Genomic DNA, 11,421 nt, shown 5'->3' with positions numbered 1-11,421 from the left:
CCCATGCGGAGATCAAGCTTGGAGAATACTTGGGCACCTTTGAGTTGTTCGAACAGCTCGTTGATGTTGGGAAGTGGGTATTTGTTCTTGATAGTCTTCTTGTTCAATGGACAGTAATCAACACAAAGTCGGCCCGTTCCATCCTTCTTCTTCACGAAAAGAACTCCACAACCCCACGGAGAAGAACTAGGTCGGATGAGACCCATTCTCTCTTGAATATCGAGTTGCTTCTTCAAATCCTTCAAATCTTCAGGTCCGAGCTTGTAGGGACGCTTGCAAAGTGGTTCCGTGCCAGGCTCAAGATCGATGACGAATTCAACTGGCCGGTGCGGAGGCATTCCTGGAAGCTCTTCTGGAAAGACGTCTTGATATTCACAAACGACTGGAATTTGCGAGATGGCATCCAGTTCACCCTTCTCATTGAGAGAAAACAGACGGATTGTATCGTCATTAGCGGCAAAGACAATTACATCCTCAAATGAATGAGTCAATTGAATCTGCCTGGCAGCACAATCAAGCTGAGCCTTGTGCTTAGAAAGTCAATCCATTCCGAGAATAAGATCAATATCCGAGTTACCAAGGACCATTGGAGAAGCCAGAAATTTGAAATCACCCATCATGATAGAAACATCCGGGACTATTGAAGTAGCCCTCATAGACTTAGCCAGAGAAACCACTCCCATAGGTTTACCCAACATTTGCGAAACGTAGTCATGCTTGGAAACAAATAATCTTGACATGAAACAATGTGATGCACCAGTGTCAAAAAGAACTTTTCCGGGAAAAGAGTTAACTGGAAAGTTACCCATGATAACGTCTGACGAGTCCTCTGCCTGAGCTGCATTCAGCAAGTTGACCTTGGCGTGCTTGGGGTTATGCTTGACAACCGCTATACTTGCCGATCTCACAGGAGGAGGAGGAGGGAGACGCCTCTGATTGAAGCTTTTGTTGGCATAGTGACCCCTCTGTTGGCACTTGTTGCACATGACCTCTGAAAGCGGACGGTGATACGGAGCACTCGATCTTGGAGCTTGAGACGAAGTCTTGTTCTGAAAGCCAGGGTTGGGTGGGTGGGAAGATCCACTGTCACCTTTGCTCTTCTGATACGGCTGATGGAACGGAGGAGGAGGAAGCCAATACTTCTGCTGCTTGGCCACTTGAGTAGAGGAAGACGGAGTAGCATCTCTGACTCGCTTCTTGGAAGCATCACACTTCAGTTGAGCAGCCTCTTGCTTCAATGCCATGTTGTAGAACTCATCGTACCTCAAGGGCTCAAAGAGAACAAGAGCTAGCTGGATTTCTTCTCTGAGACCACCCCTGAACTGGTATATCATGCTCTCCTTGTCAGGGACGTCATTCTTAGAAAAGCGGGCGAGCTTCTGAAACAACTTGTTGTAGTCATAGACAGACAAAGAGCCTTGCTTCAGGTTGCGAAATTACTCACGCTTTCTTTCAACCACGCTCTGAGGAATATGATGAGCTTTGAAGTCTTGACGGAATTCATCCCAGGTAATCACACAGCCTCCTCTGGAATCCATGTACTGCTGAAACCATTCTGCAGCTAGGTCTTTGAGTTGGAAGGAAGCGAACTTGACAAAGTCCTCAGGCCTGATGTTACTGCACTCGAAATGCTTGCATAAGTCCACGAGCCAATCATCAGCATCAATTGCCTCAACACAATTGCTAAAGGTCTTTGGCCCGTTAGCAAGGAACGGGTTGAGTGTAGCAAAGTGATTCTGATTATTGCCTTGGTTGCCTTGGTTCGCTTGGTTGCGCTCTTGAAGAATTTGCATGATCAACTGCGTGTTTGCATTGGTTGCGGCCATCACAGCTTGCCATGCCTCTGGAGGAGGGGGAGGTGGTGGCGGATCAGGATTCGGAGTCGTTCGCGTTGGAGGAGCCATCCTGAAGAGGTTGACACCCATTAGCACACTGATAGATAAATATTGAAGCTGAATCCAACGGAATGAAATTGCAACATATAGTCTTTACATCCGAACATAAGAACGAATGCATTCCACTTGAAATGGTCACATATCCATAAATTGAGAAGCCACTTAGAATTTAGGCAGAGGAATAAATCAACAAGGTACGGATCAAGAACGAATACTCGGTAAGAAATCCCAATCTCAAACCAAATATCCGTGGAAGAAGAGCTAGAGCTACAAGAATTCCCACCTATGAAATTCTCGAACCTTTCCGGTTATGCAATCAGGTGTTGGGGATACAGGGGAAGCATAATATCTCACCCAAATCTACCAATTCCTACATCCAGCTGTATCCATCCTTCAACACATAACCGAGAAAAACTTCGGAAACCATCTACCTCAACCTTCAAAAAGCATCCGTTATACAAGTTATGGCAATACTTCGAAACTCCCGCCCCAGTACTGGGTGGCGTCGATGTTATCTCACCAACAACTACATAAAAGAGATTTTCGATGTCGGCGTACTAAACTCAGGTACTCCAGAACTGCAACGATAAAATTGTGACAACAACAGCTCGGAGCTCAACTCCCCGGGACACTGCCACAATCCCTAAATGACAGGAGGCACCAAGAACAATGTTCTCGTCACAAAACCATCGGAACGATTCCAAGATACCCGCGTGATCCTAAAAAAATTAGTGAAATTTGAGAAGAGAAGAGTCAAAACTCTATGTTAGGATGCCTTACCAGAGTGATGAAGGGACTAGGGAGTAAAAACAATACCTAAACTCTCCGATATATAATTCCTAAATGACTCAAAACATTTTTCTAGACTCAACAACGACTGCTAAAAATGATCAAGCAGTGGGGGCTCCTATGGTCGGGGAACGCTCTAATTACCAACTTGTAACGCCCTCGATGCGGTTATATCTCCTACGTGTCGAAGCATGACTTAGAGGCATAACCGCATTGAAAGCAATGTCGCAAGTAAGGCAATCTTCACAACATCCCATGTAATATAAATAATAAAAGGGGAAGGTACATAGTTGGCTTACGCTCGCCACATCAAACAAAGTACATAAATAGCATTACATCATCCAATCACTCATGGCCCGACTATGGTGCCAAAATAAAAGATCAACCCAACATGCGACACGGTCCCGATCGCCCCAACTGGGCACCACTACTGATCATCAGGGAAAGACACATAGTAACGGCATGAGTCCTCGTCGAACTCCCACTTGAGCTCAAGCGCGTCATGTGGAACGGAGTCATCAGACCCTGCATCTGGTTTGGAAGTAATCTGTGAGTCACAGGGACTCAGCAATCTCGCACCCTCGCGATCAAGACTATTTAAGCTTATAGGTAAGGCAAGGTAATATGAGGAGGTGCAGCAAGCGACTAGCATGTATGATGGCTAACCTGTTCGCAAAAGAGAGCGAGAAGAGAAGGCAAAGCGCGAACGAATAACTAGAGAACAACCTGCGGCAAGCATTACTCCAACACCATGTTCACTTCCCGGACTCCGCCGAGCAGAGACCATCACGGTAACTCACACAGTTGATTCATTTTAATTAAGTTAAGGTTCAAGTTATCTACAACCGAACATTAACAAATTCTCATCTACCCATAACCGCGGGCACGGCTTTCGAAAGTTCAAATCCCTGTAGGGGAGTCCCAACTTAGCCCATGACAAGCTTAGCCCATGACAAGCTCTCACGGTCAACGAAGGATATTCCTTCTCCCGAGACATTCCGATCAGACTCGGCATCCCGGTTACAAGACATCCGACAATGGTAAAACAAGTCCAGCAACCACCCGCTGTGCCGACAAATCCCGATAGGAGCTGCACATATCTCGTTCTCAGGGCACACCGGATAAGCTAAGCATACGGGAGCCAACGTAACCCAAGTTGCCAAGGGACGGCCCCGCACGGTGCTCTAGGTTGGACCAATGCTTAGAGAGAGCACTGGCCCGGGGGTTAAAATAAAGATGACCCTTGAGTCCGCGAAACCCAAGGAAAAGGCTAGGTGGCAAATGGTAAAACCAAGGTTGGGCATTGCTGGAGGAGTTTTATTCAAGGCGAACTGTCAAGGGGTTCCCATTATACCCAACCGCGTAAGGAACGCAAAATCCGGGAACATAACACCGATATGACGGAAACTAGGGCGGCAAGAGTGGAACAAAACACTAGGCGAGAGGCCGAGCCTTCCACCCTTTACCAAGTATATAGATGCATAGATACAATAGAATATGATATCCCAACAAGTAAATAATGTTCCAACAAGGCAACGGTCTCCAATCTTCACCTGCAACTAGCAACGCTATAAGAGGGGCTGAGCAAAGCGGTAACATAGCCAATCAACGGTTTGCTAGGACATGGTGGGTTAGAGGTTTGACATGGCAATTTGGGCATGATAAGCAAGTGGTAGGCATCGTAGCATAGGCATAGCAAAAGAGCGAGCATCTAGCAAAGCAAAGATAGAAGTGATTTCGAGGGTATGATCATCTTGCCTGCAATCATCTTGCCTGCAAAGTAGTCAGAGTTGACTGCATCCACGAAAGCAAACTCAACGGGCTCCTCGTTAGCGAACTCGTCTCCCGGCTCTACCCAAGCAAGACAAACAAGCAACAAGAACACAATCAACCACGTGCAAAGCTCAAACAACATGATGCAACATGGTATGCTATGCGGGATGCGATATGTGATGCATATGCAAGATTTGATAAGGAATGAATGAACCTGGCCTCAACTTGGAAATCCAAGTGTGCCAATGGAAAGGTGAGGTGATTTTGGTTGAAATCGATATAAAGAACACCGGAATCGGAGACACGGTTTGGAAATGGCAAGCAATTCAAATATGACAACGGTCTGCGATATACAGCAAGTAGCCATCTAAATGCAACAAGACAAACATGCTACAGCACTCAAACATGGCAACAAAATACATGGCAGGGATCCATTCATGATGCTTAACAAAAGATGAATAGTGAGCTACGGTGAATTCATCCATTAACAGGTTCAAACAAGCATGGCAAAAATGAAATTCATAAACAGGTTTCAGACTTAGTGAAATTAACACTTATCTGGAATTTCAGATCAGGTAGCACACTTTGGAGCATGAAAACTATATGCTACAGGAACTTAACGTGGCAAAGCAAGGCATGGCATGAAGCTACTCAAAGAGCTTAACAAAAGTCCCTTAGTGACCTTGAGCAAAAAGGGATCAGAAAATACAATTGCAAGCATGTGAACATGGCAAAAACATAATCAGATCTCAGACTTGTGAAAAACTGGAGCATGCAAATCAGATATCAAGTAGGCATGTTTACGAGCTCGATGCACTCACTACAGAGCAAGGCATGACACTCTAAGCATACACCCATCAAGAATACACATTATATAAACTAGACATGGCAAGAACAACAACATAGCATGCACGGATCAACTACAACATCCTCGGCAAAATCGCTAACAAGTAGACAATCTGCCCAGATTCACGAAATAGCAAAAGTAGAGCTCGATTGACTCAACCTAGGGTGCTCCATAATTTCAAACAAGGACATGGATGGATAGAGCACTACAAGATTAACAAATCATGCTTACTGATCATCCTCAAAAGAGGCACGGATCACCAGGAAACAACATGAACATATGGCATATTGATAAAAACTAACCAAGGACTTGGTGGAATTGCTAAATCCCTGAAATTAGCATTAACAAATGCACCACTTTGCAAGCTTGTGCTAGTCACCACACACATCACAAAAATACATGGATGGCACATCTGGAAAGATGGCATAGCATATAACAAAACACATGTAGAGCTCAGGGACATATCATGCACACAATAATCATGGCAAAAAGGACAAATAGCTATTTGGAGCAGCAGATCTGACAATTATCTCAAATAGCACTCTTCCAACAGCATTTCGGGCATCAAGATGAACTCAAATGAAAATGATGCAATGAGATGAAATGATGTGCTCTCTGAGGCGAACATTTTGATATGCTATATGCCCAAAACGGATCTACCGATGCAAAGTTACAGCACGATGAACATAGCTAAAAAATCTGTAGACTTAGGGAAAAAGGTCAACCCCTAGGATTTCCAGATCCAGATCGGATCTCGCCGGAGTTACTGTAGCGGCATGGTTACCGAGGATCGCCGGGGGAACTTGGAGCTCGCCGGAGTGGAAGGAGCTTGCCGGCGCAAGGAGGAGGAGGAGGCCGGAGCCGGGACAGTGGAGTGCGGCGTGGCGGCGCGAGGCGGCGCGCGGGGCACCGGCGACGAGCAGGGCGGCGCACCGGGCCGGCGGGTGGCGGAGCTCACCGGCGAGGACTCTGGCGATGGCGCGGCGGGGCTGGACCGGCTCGGGTGGCCGGAGCGGTTGAAGACGGCGGCGGGGCGCTCGGGCGCGGCGGCCCGGATCGGCGTGGGAGAGGGCCCGCCTTGGGCCCGGGCGGGCCGGCGGCGCTGGCGGCGAAGTGGGGCTCATGGGGCCACGTGGCGCTCCCTGATTGGCCCGGGCGAGCGGCGGACATTGTCTGGCGGCCGGCGGACATGTCTGGCCGCGCGGAGAGGGGTGGATCTAGGGTTTCGGAAAGGGGAGAACGAAAATTTCAGAGGGGGTCTTTAAATAGGCATAGGAGGAGCTAGGAGTGTCCCAATGAGGTGCGGTTTTCGGCCACGCGATCGTGATCGAACGCTCTAGATGATGGAGAGGGGTTTGGTGGGTTTTGGGCCAAATTGGAAGGGTGTTGGGCTGCAACACACACGAGGCCTTTTCGGTCCCTCAGTTAACCGTTGGAGCATCAAACGAAGTCCAAATGGTACGAAACTTGACAGGCGGTCTACCGGTAGTAAACCCAGGCCGCTTGGCAAGTCTCGGTCCAATCCGTAAATGTTTAACCCCCACACGCGAAAGAAAGGTAGAAATGACCACCGAAGGAGAACGGGGCGCCGGAATGCAAAACGGACAACGGGGAAAATGCTCGGATGCATGAGACGAACACGTATGCAAATGCAATGCACATGATGACATGATATGAGATGCATGACAAAGACAACAACACACAAAGACAAAAACCCGAACCCGAGAATATAAAATAACTTAACACCGGAAACGGCAAGAGTTGGAGTACATATTAGGTAAATTACATCCGGGGTGTTACACCCTTCTACATGGTCTCCATATGGCAGTATCCATGGGCATTCAACGCCTAGAGGTGCACGGGGATTCGAACCTTGCGATATCCCAAATAAATGGAGACTTTGATGCCAAGGATCCGAAAATGGCAGCTTATCGCAATGCCGTCCTAAAAATGTCAGCTCGGTTCGAGGGGCTCGAATTTCACCATGTGGCTCGGGAAAACAATCAGGCGGCGGATATCCTCGCCCGCATCAGCGCAAAACGTGACACGGTCCCTCCCAACATATTTCTAGAAAGGCTCTTCAAGCCATCCATTGCATGGGAAGGGGACACCGGTAACAACAGTCCGGACCCGGCCAAAATACCCGATACCGAACTCTCTGACACAATCGGAGGCTCCGCCACCGAAATAACACATTCAGTCCATAAAATAATGGCCATTATTGCCCCGTGGACAGAACCATTCCTGGCCTACCTAACTAGACAGGAACTTCCGAAAGACCAAAATGAGGCACGCTGCATAGTGCGGCGATCCAAGGCCTACAGGGTCCATGAGGGAGAATTGTACAAGAAAAGCACTACCGGAGTCCTTCAAAGGTGCATCTCCGAAGAGGAAGGGCGGAACCTTTTGGCAGAAATTCACACCGGACTCGGCGGTCATCACGCCGCAGCCTGGTCTCTTGTAAGCAAGGCCTTCCGTACAGGATTCTATTGGCCAACGGCCCGGGCAGATGCACAGGACTTGGTCCAACGTTGCGCCGGTTGCCCTCTTTGCAAATCAAAGCCACATACCACCCACCGCCCTCCAAACAATCCCCATTACATGGCCCTTCGCGGTCTGGGGGCTTGACATGGTTGGACCCCTTAAAGGGGAACCCACAAGAAAAAATACTTATTGGTCATGGTGGATAAATTCACCAAATGGATAGAGGCTAAACTTGTTAAAACAGCCGAATCCGGACCGGTGATAGATTTCATATCCGGGATTGTACACCATTATGGCGTCCCCCACAGCATCATCACTGATAATAGCACGAACTTCACGACCGACAAGGTAAAACTCTGGTGTAGCAAAATGGGCATCAAGCTCGATTATGCTTCAGTCTATCACCCACAAACCAACGGTTAAGTCAAACGAGCAAACGGTCTTATAATGAGCGGCATTAAACCCAGATTAGTGTGTTCCTTAACGCAGTCTGACACGCACTGGGTAGAGGAACTCGACTCCGTACTCTGGGGGCTGCGGACCACACCGAATCGTAGTACCGGATATACACCGTTTTTATGGTGTACGGCGTAGAGGCAGTCTTGCCCTGTGACATAATTCATGACTCACCTCGAGTGCGCATGTACGAAGAAAGAGAAGCCGAGCTCGATCGGTAGGACAGTCTGGACACCTTGGAGGAAGAGCGTGACATAGCCAAAGCCCGTTCCGCATTTTACCAGCAACAGGCTCGCAGATACCAAAGCAGAGAAGTACGGGCCAAAACTTATAACGTTGGCGAACTAGTTCTACGACTGTCGGATAAGAAAAAGAACAAGCTCGAGCCCAAATGGGAAGGTCCCTTCATTATCGACCAAGTTCTGACCGGTGGAATGTACCGACTGCGGGATGCATCGACTAGTCGACTCGAGCCGAACCCATGGAACGCAGCCAGGCTTCGAAGATTCTATGCCTAGCACTGGACTCTATGTTAGTCCCCTCCCTTTGTCCATTTTCTGCATATGCAGCATCTGTCTTGTTTCCCTTTCTTTCTTTTTCTTATTATTTCTCTAGGCCTTCAAGGGCCACCTTGTGCCTCACTTGTACATTACAGATGCGCTAGTCGCACTCTCCATACCCGGGGGCTTCTTTCACAGAAGCTTAAATTATTTACCTGGGCCTCACGCCCAACACATGTGTTATACTTCCGCATGTACCTTTTTTCACCATTATATGCATCGATATGACTTAAGTTTTGGCCAAGCTGGGTTGCCTGGCTCTTGCATTTATGCCCTATGTTCCCGTTAATTCGGCTAGGGCATAAGGGGAGCACCTCTGCGATTGTTACCACCGGGTCAGCCAGATGTGTACCTCAGACTGGGTGAAGCCGAAAGCTAGCGTTCTTAAGGGAATATTCGGTCGGTGAACAAAAGATGACTTTTATTTATTATCCATATCAGCCCCCAGATGCTTTTTCTGTGCTTCTTATCGCAGTCCGGACATGCACTTTAGGGCATGCTTCCCAGGGAAAGGAACCCTTAACGAAACTATTCTCCCTGGAAGATGTTTCTTACTACCCATGTAATATAACATAACTAGTTGGGCACTTGTCTGATAAAGCACTAATGACCCCTATGCCTGGTCTCCATGCATGCCCCGGTTCTTACATAACCGAGAGGGTATTCGGATACACTCTGGACCGTCGGGTCCCGAGGTTGAAGCGAAAAGGTCCACCACGACAAACGATCTACAATCCAGCTAGAAGGCATTATACATGTCACTTTAAATTACATAGTCAATTTGACTGGTTGAATTCCTCTTCAATACCATCCAATAGGCTGTCTAGTCTACAATCCTGTTGGGAATACTTTGTGACCAATTCTACTTGGCCGTACACTAAGCTCACAGGGATCTCCTTCCCATCAGGCCCCACAGGTCCGACTTCGGCCATCTGGTTCGGGTCAGCCTTCGTGTACCATGTCTTCACCATTGCCCAGGCTTCCCTGGCGCCCTGGCGGCAGGCTGATATCTTCCATAATTGGAAGTGCCGCCACGCTCCCTTCAGCTTTTCTGCAAGCTCTCCAAGGCCTTCGGGTATGGAGACGGATGGCCACAAGGCCTGGGCGAGGCCTTGGATCACCTGCCGAACTCGTTCGTGCAGCTGTGAGAGCTCGGGAAGAAGGTCACCCGTTGAACCGGGCATTTCCTCGGCAGGATGACCTGTTAGCATACCTATAGACATAACTCTGTCAGCCAGCTTCCTCGTCGAACTCTTTTTCAAAGTTCGTTCAAGGACTTACTAAATATATCGCGCCGAAGCCGCTGATTCTCCTTAACAGAGTCCGATAGTTGGGCACGAACATCTTTTAGTTCCATGCCCAGCTTGGTGTTGGCATCTAGGAGATCATTCTTCTCCTGCCTCACCCTTGTAAGCACGCTCTCACCGGCCTTCAGCTGGCGTAGGAGCTGTTGCTTATCCGGATTTACTCCAGCGTCATCTGCAATTTTATCGTCAGATCTGCATATACGCCGCATCCTATATGACACTTATCATTTGAAGGATATATTACCAGAGGGGGTCTCTTTGGGCTCCCCTGCCGCGGCCAGTGCGGCCTGAAGTTGGGCTCTGCACTCTTCCAGCTCCTGGGACAGTTGAGTATTCTTTTCGGTAAGAACCTGCATAACAAGTGATCCTTAAATCAGTTATTCTAACTGTTTCACGTCTCAAGGGCTACTGATATATATAATCACCAAATTTTCTCACCCGTATGTCTTTTACATACTGCTCCGTGGCTCTGGCTAGACCATTTTGAGCGGCACGGAGGTACGCATCTCCCGAGTTGAAGGCATCCAATGCCTCTTGGGAGAAACAAGCGTCACGAAGAATAGTCCGGCGATGCCTGTGGTTCATGGCACTTTCCACCTCGGAATTGGTGGCGGACAGTTTATCCGCATCCTATGTCAGAGGAGCGCCCTGTGCACACCTCGTTCCCGCCTCCGAATCCGGCCTTGGAGCCTGGCTGGTGGAGGCGCGATTAGTAGCCTCTACGGGTATAGTCCGGCGAGCACTCTTTTTCCTGAAAAGAAGGCATGGGCGTTAATATGCCTCTGAGAATAATGTCTTGCAATAAAGACGGCGCGCCGTACCACTGCGCCAGTGTCTCAATCCGGACTGCGGGTCTTTTCAGCCTGCCTGGCCTCGCGGCCCCTTGTTGGCTAGTCGTCGCAGGCTCGGCCTTCCGCCTCGAGGACCTCCCCTGCAAAACACGGCTGTTATACGGCAATCAAAAACACGCAAGGACGGATCCCTTTTCGAAGTGTTGGGACTTCGGTCTCAGTCACCTGTGAGGCTGGAAGTAGCCTAGGGTAATCGGCCGTAATGGCCACCAAAGCGTTGTCATTACTCGATTGGTAAAATACCCCATCGATCAGTTCCACAGATATGTCCGGATCCTCCTGGGAGGCCGGGTCAAGGGACCGTCCAGGGTCCTCGGGTTGTGGAGGGGGGCTGTTTATCTCCTTTACAGCCTGGCGCAGCTCCTGCGATGAAATCGCTAGACTGAATACTTAACTACGGGAATACGAAACGGATGGGCGAGAAAAAGTCTCCGCTTACCCAGCTTGGAGGATTGTGCA

Source organism: Triticum urartu, chromosome 5, assembly GCF_003073215.2.
Source record: "Triticum urartu cultivar G1812 chromosome 5, Tu2.1, whole genome shotgun sequence".
Taxonomy (NCBI): domain Eukaryota; kingdom Viridiplantae; phylum Streptophyta; class Magnoliopsida; order Poales; family Poaceae; genus Triticum; species Triticum urartu.
This window is presented reverse-complemented; position numbering follows the sequence as displayed.